Source organism: Notechis scutatus, chromosome 10 (genome assembly GCF_049901735.1).
Source record: "Notechis scutatus isolate UNSWTSFEM ecotype Mainland chromosome 10, rNotScu1.2, whole genome shotgun sequence".
Taxonomy (NCBI): domain Eukaryota; kingdom Metazoa; phylum Chordata; class Lepidosauria; order Squamata; family Elapidae; genus Notechis; species Notechis scutatus.
The window spans coordinates 6680052-6690000 of NC_142018.1; the positions used below are offsets into that span (position 1 = coordinate 6680052).

At 42.6% G+C, this 9949-nt stretch overlaps 1 protein-coding gene across 1 annotated transcript in view; it reads left to right on the plus strand.

Annotated features, from left to right (window-relative positions):
• The window catches only part of COL4A6 (collagen type IV alpha 6 chain), a 190626-nt gene that overhangs the window by 51819 nt on the left and 128858 nt on the right, over positions 1 to 9949 (plus strand).

Here is a 9949-nt window from a genome sequence, read left to right on the forward strand (position 1 = left end):
GGGGAGTCAAACTCAAGGCCCATGGGCAGGATCTGGCCCATGGGGTACTTAGATCTGGCCCACAGCGCTGCCCTGGAAACAGCAAAGGACCAGCCCGCATTGCCTCTGCCAGTGAAAATAGAGCTTAGGAGCACGTTTTGCTGGCAGAGCGCAACATGAGTGATGTCGAGCTGGCCACGCCCACCCTGGCCACGCCCACGCCGGCCCCCTGAGGTCAAACACAATCCTGATGTGGCCCTCAATGAAATAGAGTTTGATACCCCTGGAATACAGGTTCTGTAGTTTTCGGCTTACAACAGTTTGTTTAGTGACAAGGTTCAAAGTTACAATGGCACTGAAAAATGTGACTTACGGCCGTTTTTCATAGTTAGGACCTTTGCAGCATCTACACCAGGGGTGTCCAACCTTGGCAACTTTAAGACTTGTGGACTTCAACTCCCAGAATTCCTCAGCTGGCTGAGGAATTCTGGGAGTTGAAGTCCACAAGTCTTAAAGTTGCCAAGGTTGGACACCCCTGATCTACACGATCATGTGATCAAAATTCAGATGCTTGGGAACTGGTTCATTGATCTTTGCTGTGTCCCAAGGTCACGCGATCCCTTTTTGCGACCTTCTGACGAAGCAAAGTCAATGGGGAAAGCAGATTCACTTAACAACGGGGTTACTGTCTTAACAGCTGCAGTGATTCACTTAACAAATGTGGTAAGAAAAGTTGTAAAACGGGGCAAAACTCGCTTAACAACAGAATTTTAGGGTTCAATTGTGGTTGTAAGTGTATCAGCAACTCAGTTCTTCAAAATGAGGGCTTTTTCCTGTGGTTGGAGGCAGGGAACTTAAGAAAGCTCTGATATAAATGTTAAAATAGGTTTAATGTGATTAAAAAAGCCCATATTCCTGGACTGGAGAAGAGAAAATTATTGACTGGTCAATTTATTTATTTAATTATCAAGGCATATTTAATATTAACCCTGAGCTGATGATTTAGATAACATAAACAAGGGAAGAATAAGCAAAAAAAAAAAAAAAAGGACAGAAAACTTTCAAATTTTAAAGGAGTAAAAAACATATACTCTAAACCTAAAGTTCATTTAGATAGGAATTCAGAATTTAGTCTTACGTTTTCTTAGCATCATGTGACATACTGTGCAGTGTTTGCCAACTAAAGTGCTAAACCAAGGGTCTTCAAACTTGGCAGGTTTTAGCTTGTGGACTTCAGCTCCCAGAATTCCTGAGCTAACATGACTGGAGGAGGAATTCTGGGAGTTGAAGTCCACAAGTCTTACAGTTGCCAAGTTTGGAGACCCCTGGAATAGATAGAGAATACATAGAGAGAGAGAAAAAGAGAAAAAGAGAAAAAGAGAGGAGAGAGGAAGAGAGGAAAAGAGAGAGAGAGAGTGGATAGGTAGGTAGATAGGATAGATGGTCTTCAAACTTGGCAGGTTTAAGGCTTGTGGACTTCAGCTCCCAGAATTCCTGAGCTAACATGACTGGAGGAGGAATTCTGGGAGTTGAAGTCCACAAGTCTTAAAGCTGTCAAGTTTGAAGACCCTGTGCTAAACTCATGGGAACCAAGAAATGCTCCCCAAAATTCTGTGAACCATAATAATTATAGCTTACGTTAGATTTGGAAATCATTTCTTTGAGAGTTGAAAGTTAAATATGCTGATAAAATATTTGTAGCTCAGGGTTGAACTGGGGTCCTTGCTGCTCTCTGAACTTGGTTGTTTTCTTGTACACGATATCATCAAGAGAGCAGAAGAATTGAAATGGAAACGGGCTGGTCACGTAGCAAGAAGAACCGATGACAGGTGGACCAAGGCAGTCATAGAATGGATCCTATCTCATTAAAAAGCGTCCACAAAAAGGACCTAAAACAAGGTGGATTGATGACATCAGCAAGTATTGTGGGCCCAATTGGTAAAAGGAAGCTCAGGACCATGCAGAAGAGGCCTTCATCCTGCAGTGAATAGACAAAGGCTAAAATGATGACAATGATACTGTCTAGTACATATTCATTTTAGAAGGCAATGATGCTAGGAATGGTTGGTGGAAAAAGAAGAGGTAACCATGCTAGCTTGATAACATCAAATTTGATACAAAGTTGAACATCCAGCAACTGAAAAGGGCTGTGCTTGACAAGGTAGCATGGAGAGGGGGGGGAGGGAAGGAGGGTTAAGGTTAGGGTTGGGGTTAGGACGAGGGTTAGGGTCAGGAGTGAGATTCTACCAGTTCGCACCTATTGGCTAGAACTGGTTGTTAACATTCTAAGCAGTTCGGAGAACCGGTTGTTAGAAGAAATTACTGGCCTAATCCTGTAAGGAAGGCAGGAAGGAAACATTCTGGTGTTGCTTACAGAAAATGCCTCTCCGTTAACCCTTTTTACATTCTTGGCAGGACTGGACTTCCTGTCTCAGGAACTTCTTTGGAGTTGTTTTCCCCTCCTTTGCTGGCACTTTGCTTGTGTGGAGTGACCATTCAAAGTTACAATGGCACTGAAAAAAGTGACTTATGACCATTTTTCACACTTACGACTGTTGCAGTATCCCCACAGTCATGAGAGGCCAGGCGAGGAGATGCATGTCTTGATGTGAGTGATATTGAGTTGGCCACGCCCAGCCAATAACATGACCACCAAGCCATGCCCACCACCTAAGCCATGCCCACAGAACCAGTTGTTAAAAATGTGAATCCCACCCCTTGTAAGGGTTAAGTAGGGTTAGAACTCACAGTCTCCCAGTTTCTAGTTCGATAACTTAACCATTGCACCAAATTGGCTCTCTTAACTTTTTAAAATCTTCCTCTTTTGGCTACTCCTTTACTGATAAGATGCTGTATCCTGACTGTGTAAAAGTTCAACCTACCATTTGCCCGTTCTAAATGTTTGGACTTTCATGGCAACACCCTGCTGAGCGTGGGATTAGTTATACACAAAAGAGTATGTCTTCTCCCACTTGTTCGGCTGTTTTCTCCTTTTTTGGTTTTTTTGGTATCACAACTGAGAAAACAGTTCTTATGCAGCTAGTTATATGTTCTATTGTCACCCTTCTCCCAGAGAAAGGCCCTGATAACAAATGAATGAGCAGGGTTGCACCTGCTCTCTGCTGCTTAATATGAAATAATGATTGTTGAAGAATTTTAGTTCTGTTCCTCCAAGATTGCTAAGATTACGCTGATGAAAAGGGATCTGTCCTGTTCTTGGTGTCCTCCAAATTAAAGTAGCTATATGTATTTCAGTAAACATAGGATTAAGACAAGCAGCTAATGAAACCCCTGTCATAGCCTACTCTTTCTGCTCCGAATCTGCATCAACTTGCTCCATGGTGGGGTTTTTATGTAGCTCCTATTGTGACCAGGGTTATGTTGTGTCCCCTGGTGTCATAGAGCATGGTAAGGATGGACATGAAGACTCCACACATGTTAACTGTTGCTAGAAAATCTATCCTTTCAGAATCTGCAGCACTGAAGATCCACTGTGACAGGCCAGTTATGCGTGAGATTCTATTCCGTTCCATTCCATTCTATTCCATATTTTCTATTCCCTTCCCTTCCATTCAATATATTCTATTCTATTCTATTCTATTCTATTCTATTCTATTCTATTCTATTCTATTCTATTCCAGTCCAGTCCAGTCCAGTCCAGTCCAGTCCAGTCCAGTCCAGTCCAGTCTAGTCTAGTCTAGTCTAGTCTAGTCTGTTTTATATTCTGTTCTGTTCTGTAAGTTTATTCTGCTCTCAATCAATGCCTCTGGGTCTCACTTCACCTCAAGAGGTATTTGTGGAAAGATGAGTGGCTGCTAGTTAATCTTTTTTTTTAAGTGATTGTTTCAGCCCAGGAAAGAAGTGTCAAGTAATCTAAGATGATAAAGAATATTCCCAGGATCTAGGGAAGACGGTGAGCAAACATCTCAGCATTTTGAGACAGTGAAAAAGCCCTTTTTCATGCATCCCATAGTCCAGTTCACATTTCTTATGACTTCTCAAGCCCTTTCGAACTTCTTGATCTTTCTTTTAAGGCCTTAGATCAGTTTTGGATTTCAAAGGGTTGAAGGATGGTTTTGTTGTCTACTGACATCTATTTTGACCGGTCAAACAACCAACCCTCATAATCCTCCCGCTACTGCTCAGTGTAAATTTGTATTGAGATTGGCTATAATTAATATGGACCTTAAGCTGCCTCTGGTCTATTTGCAGCTTGTAAGCAGAACTGCAGGTTTTAAAAAGAACAGCAGGAAGAAACGGTTCGGTCAGGTTTGTTCATTGTGATTTAATGTGGCCCTCAAGCCAGATATGCAGGAAACTTGTTCTAGGTGCTGGAGACGCCACTGAAAACACACACTCAGTGCGTATTCGGGGTTTATTCTTGGGAAGTCAAACTGGCTTCATGTGGGATCGGTTCCACCCTGTCTGCATTTAAGATGCATAAGGGGTCTAATTTAGAAACTAAATCAGAGGCTGGGTAATTTGAACAGGCTAATGATGCTACTTTGCCTGTCTAGCCAAGGAATACGTTTAGCTTGCAGCCTTGTGAGAGGAAAGATAGAGGCAGCCTATGTTTAAAAGCAATTTTTAATTTATTGCATGGGACTCAAGATAGTTTTGTTCTGACTGTGATAAATCTGTCCAGCACATTCTGGTTTGTTTGTTTTTTTTCCCTATACAGAGAAGTAATTTATGGATGGAAAGGAGAATAATACAGGCAGCTAGTGGTTGGGTTTTGCACACTTGTTTAAGTATCGACTTGCTTGGTATGGGTTACTATATTGTGTGAAGCCAGCTGTCGTGATTTATAAAACAGTTTGGACTTTCTTTGGTATCACGAATGAAGGCAGATACACATGTCCCAAGATAATATTGCAGGATCCAATCTGAGTCAGTCACTGAGACCAGGGATTTCATCTTCCAAGGTTTCGGAATTGTGTTGGAGTCCCTCCTCATGGAACTTCTCTCTCTGTGTCTATGGAGATTCAGGTTACAGTTTTCCCAAAGGTGCTTCTTCAAGAGGCAACTGGACTTCCTTGTTTTCCTTTGAAGATGTTTTCCTTTTCATCCAAGAGGCTTCTTCAGCTCTTCAGCTTCTTGGATGAGAAGTGAAACATCTTCAAAGAAAAACAAGAAAGTCCAGTTGCCTCTTGAAGAAGCACCTTTGGGTTCTCTCTCTATCGGACAAGGTTCCTGAGGATGATGGGCTCCAGCACAAATCCAAAATCTTGGAAGTCTAACTCTCTGGTTCTGGTGACCGGATCAGATTGGATCCTTTCTTTGGTGAGTACACCAAGCTGGTTATGATTTATTCAATACAGGTAGTTCTTGACTTTCAATCACAAATGGGACCAGAATTTCCATGGCTAAGCAAGACAGTTGTTAAGTGAGTCATGCCAGATTGTATTACCTCTTTTGGATGTTAAGCAAATCACTGCAGTTGTTAAGTGAATCTGGCTTCTCTGTTGACTTTGCTTATCAGAAGCCAGCAAATGATGATCACATGACCATGGGATACTATAACCATCCTAAACATATGCCAATTGCAAGCACCCTAATTTTGATCACAAGACCGTATGGATACTGCCCCGGTTGTAAGCAGGAGGACCAGTCCTAAGTCTCTTTTTTTCAGTGCCATTGTAACTTTGAACGGTCGCTAAATGAATGGATGTAAGTCAAAAACTACCTATGAACCACAGGTAAACACAGTGTCATTGAGTGCAGCAACAGAAATGATGGACTGAGGTTTGCACCCTTAATAAACCCTCCTCTAAATTTGTTAGCCTTAAGATAAAACTCTTTTTTTTAAAAAAAATACATAAATAATTAATCTTGCTCAAGTCCTAAAACATAAACCTACCAGGTTTTGTCACTATGATTCTGGAAAGGTGGAAATTATAGACCATGCTCTTCTTCACTGCTCCTTTTACAGTACTATACAGGATCTCCTTTCATGGGCGGGGGTTGGACTGGAAGACCTCAAGATACCTTCCAACGTTGTTATTCTGTGTCCTATGAAGACTGAGCCAACCAACAAAGTTTGATTTTTGGTCTTTAGAACAGCTGGTGAGGAGGAATCCATTAGTTTCAGGATTCAAAGAGACATAAGTGCTGTGGGTAGAGTGTCTGGTCATTGGGGTCCAATCTAGCATTGAGGGCCCCTCCCCATTTATCTCTGGAAGGGCTGGGTGTTCCATCACTGGAGGTGTTTAAGAAGAGACTGGACAGAAATTGGACTGCAATGGTATAGAGGGGTTGGACTAGAAGACCTTCAAGGTCCTTTCCAACCCTATTATTCTATGTTCTATCAATCAGATTTATTCTCAGTCTGATCAGCAGATCTCCTGATCAGATTATATTGAGTTGAGTTGCCTTTTCTTACAATGCCTGTGGGTAGGTTTTGTGCTTGTAGTTTATATTTTATATCTTTTCGGGTAATTGTATATATCACACTTGACACAAATTTTAGATCTTGTTACATTTTTGTAATTTTAGATGTTATCCCATTTTATATCATTTTAGATACTGCCGTAGGCATCCATTTTTCCTTGTGGGCTTCACTTATGCATTCTAATCAGGCTGTTGTCTAGATGCATTTTAATTTTGTTTTGAATTTTATTTACAACCTCTTAAGATGAATTAACTCTGAGCACTCAGGATCACATTACATACCCTGCACTAAGATTGTGATAGACTGACTGGCTGACTCCTAAAAGATAAATAGGAGATGGTTTTAAGCCTGGTGCTGGTTTACATGTCCGTTAATGCCACAATTAATTTCATTCAGGGTTTAAACAGTGGAGCTGCCCCTGAGGTTTTATGCACAGGTAGTGAGCATGGAAAAAGATCTTCCCTTTCTTATTGTGCCCAAGTCCTGAATGCTTTACTTTCTCTTCTCCAACTTAGCTTGCCTGTGTTCCAATTAAGAACCACAAATGCAATATTCTCTAATCCTGTAAGCCTCCTATTACATAACCTGAGTCTTTGTATGAAATCTAATAGCCTTGGCCCATGCCTCACATTTTTGGAATCTCTAGTTATTTACCCTTTTCTAAGGATCCGTTAAAGAAAGGAAAAAGTTGCACTGGCCTGCAGCTTTCTCACCAAGGGAACTCGCAAAATGAATTGGGCAATGGCTGTTGTGATGTCTCAATTAGTACCTTGGCTTCTAAACAGATACTAAATTGATGCTTGTAACTATATATATATATATATTATTTGGAGGCAGCCTGGAGCAATTACGGGGTTTGCTTCTTGAGCGCTAAGATGTACAAACAGCTCTTTTACAAAGCACTAATCATTATATATGACAACTGCAGTCAGGTTATTATTATATGCTCAATGCTGGAAAGGCTCAATACTACAGAGGAATGTTAGGTGAAGACAAGGGGATTTGCAGAGATAGCTAAATTGTCAATAAGGTAATCCTTGACTTATGGCCATTCATTTAATGACCATTCAAAATTACAATGGCACTGAAAAAAAAAGTGACTTACGACCATTTTTCACATTTATGATTGTTGTTGCAGCTTCATGGTCACTTGATCAAAATTCAGATGCTTGGCAAGTGATTCATATATATGACGGCTGCAGTGTCCTGGGCAGTGGTGGGATTCAGCCAGTTCTCACACCAGTTCAGGAGAACCGGTTGTTAACTTTCTGATCAGTTTGGTGACCTGGTTGTTGGAATAAATCATTAGGGCAGAGAACTGGTTGTTAAATTATTTGAATCCCACCACGGGCCCTGGGGTCCTGTGACCCCCTTTTGCAACCTTTTGACGAGCAATGTCGGTGGAGAAGCCAGACTGACTTAACAACCTTGTTACTGACTTAACAGCTATGGTGATTCACTTAACAACTGTGGCAAGAAAGATGTTGTGGTTCGCCGGCAGCAGGTGTGGATGGCTGAAGTCTTGGAGAGCAAGGGGCCTACGTGTGAGGAAGGACCATCAGGGAGTGGAGTGCTGCCTTTTGAGATTGTGGAGGCTGGCAGCAGCGATGAAGAGGCCTCCGAGGAGCCTGTGCCCAGCACGAAGGGCTGCTCGAAGGAAAAAGCACCTGCAGCAGCATGGGCGACTCGGGAGTAAGGCCGAGTCCATTACCATTACAAGGTAATGGCCCCTCCCTGGGAAGATAAAAGCCAGCTGAGAAACTACAGTTCTTTGCAGAAGGCAAAGAAGTTTGATACTCGAGCCTGGTGGACGTCAGAATATCTGAGTTGGTGTTTGGAGACTCTTTTGATTTATTGTTTAGGAACTTTATCTGTTGTTCTTGGCAGCCTTGCAAAAACTTGGCAAGGCTCTTTCTTGTCGGAGCTAATTAGTTGGAAGCAGCCTTTTATCTGTGAAGAAACAGGATTCGTAAATGAAACAGTAAAAGGTTGTGCTGTTACCTTTGTCTTGTGTTTACTCTCTTGGAACCAGGTTTGGGTCAGAACAAAAGGTCACAAAATGGGATAAAATCCACTTAACAATTGTCTCGCTTAACCGCAGAAATTTTGGGCTCAATTGTGGCCATGAGTCGAGGACTGCCTCTATTGGCTATTCCCCTTTAGGGTTTTACTCTCCTGAAAATGCATCCTAGCTAGACTCCAATTATACTGATTGGTGAAAACCCTCTACTCTGATTTCTACCGTATTGTATTGCTGGGGCGTTAAGCAGGGCTCTTAACTCCTAACTAGAGTCGAAGGAGCCCATTCTACAGCTATATCCAGGGATGGGGGCTGCTGGGGGTTCGCAGGAGTTCAGGAGACCCCCTAGCTAAGATTCTGCATCATTCGGAGAACCTGCAAATCCCACCCCAGGCTGGCCCCTGCCCCTCCCGCCCAGCCCCAATCCAGGCCCCCTCCCAGGAGTCCCCACGTAGCCCGTTTTGGTAGGTGCAGGGCGCGTGCAGACGCTTGGGGAGGGCAAAAAATGGGCCTCCAGAAAGGCCAGAAACAGGCCCGTTTCCGGCTTCCAGAGAGCCTCCGGAGCCCGGAGAGGACAACCCGCCCCCCCGGCTATGGTGCAGGAGGTTTACTAGGCCACGCCCAACATGGCCACGCCCACCCAGCAACCGGGCAAAGAACCTCTTGCTAAAATTTTTGAAGCTCACCCCTGGTTATATCAGTTCCAAAAAAGGAAAGCAAAAGGCTGGAATTTCCCTTCCAGAAGGTCAAAAGCTGATTCTTGGGACTGCATGCTTTAACCTGCTGTTTCAGTCACTTAGCAGGGCCCGCGGGAGCCTCTTCCTTAAATAAAATGCTTGTGTGACAGACAACACCTGGTTGTTTGCCAACTGCTGCACTTCCTCCCCTGCTCAGATTTCATTCATTCACAAATGAGCAGGATGACCTTTTTGGACCAGCAAAGCAGAAGAAAGTGAGAAGTAGGATATGAAGGTGGCCTTTTATTATAGGATGCGTTTCCTTATTTTCAAAACCAATTGGGATTGAGTTGAGGCACGGTTGATTTAAAGTAGTTTCTCTGCTGTGAGTTTATCGGATATTTTGGAAATCCAGCCAGCCTTTTGGAAAGAGATGTTGGTAGCTGAAGAAAGATAGAGCTAGAGTCCCAGATCCGAAATCTAAATTAGATAAAATATATTCTCCCTTGCTGCAACAATTAAAAAATGCAATATATTCGCATTAGGTTAAATATGTAATGCACGACATAGAAAGGAATAAAATCCACACAACCTGACTCCCAACATAACTTATGTCCCCAAAGCTACTTATGTGCATGAGCTGTGGTGGCTCAGTAGATAGAATGCAGTATTGTAGGCTGATCCTGCCCACTGCCAGAAATTTGATTCTGACCGACTCAAGGTTGACTCAACTTTCCATCCTTCTGAAGTTGGTAAAATGAGGAGCCAGATTGTTGGGGTTCCAAATGCTGACTCTGTAAACCCCTTAGAGAGGTCTGTAAAACACTAGGAATAAGTCTAAGTGCTTTTACTATTTCCAATATTTTGCCGTTTTATAATTGA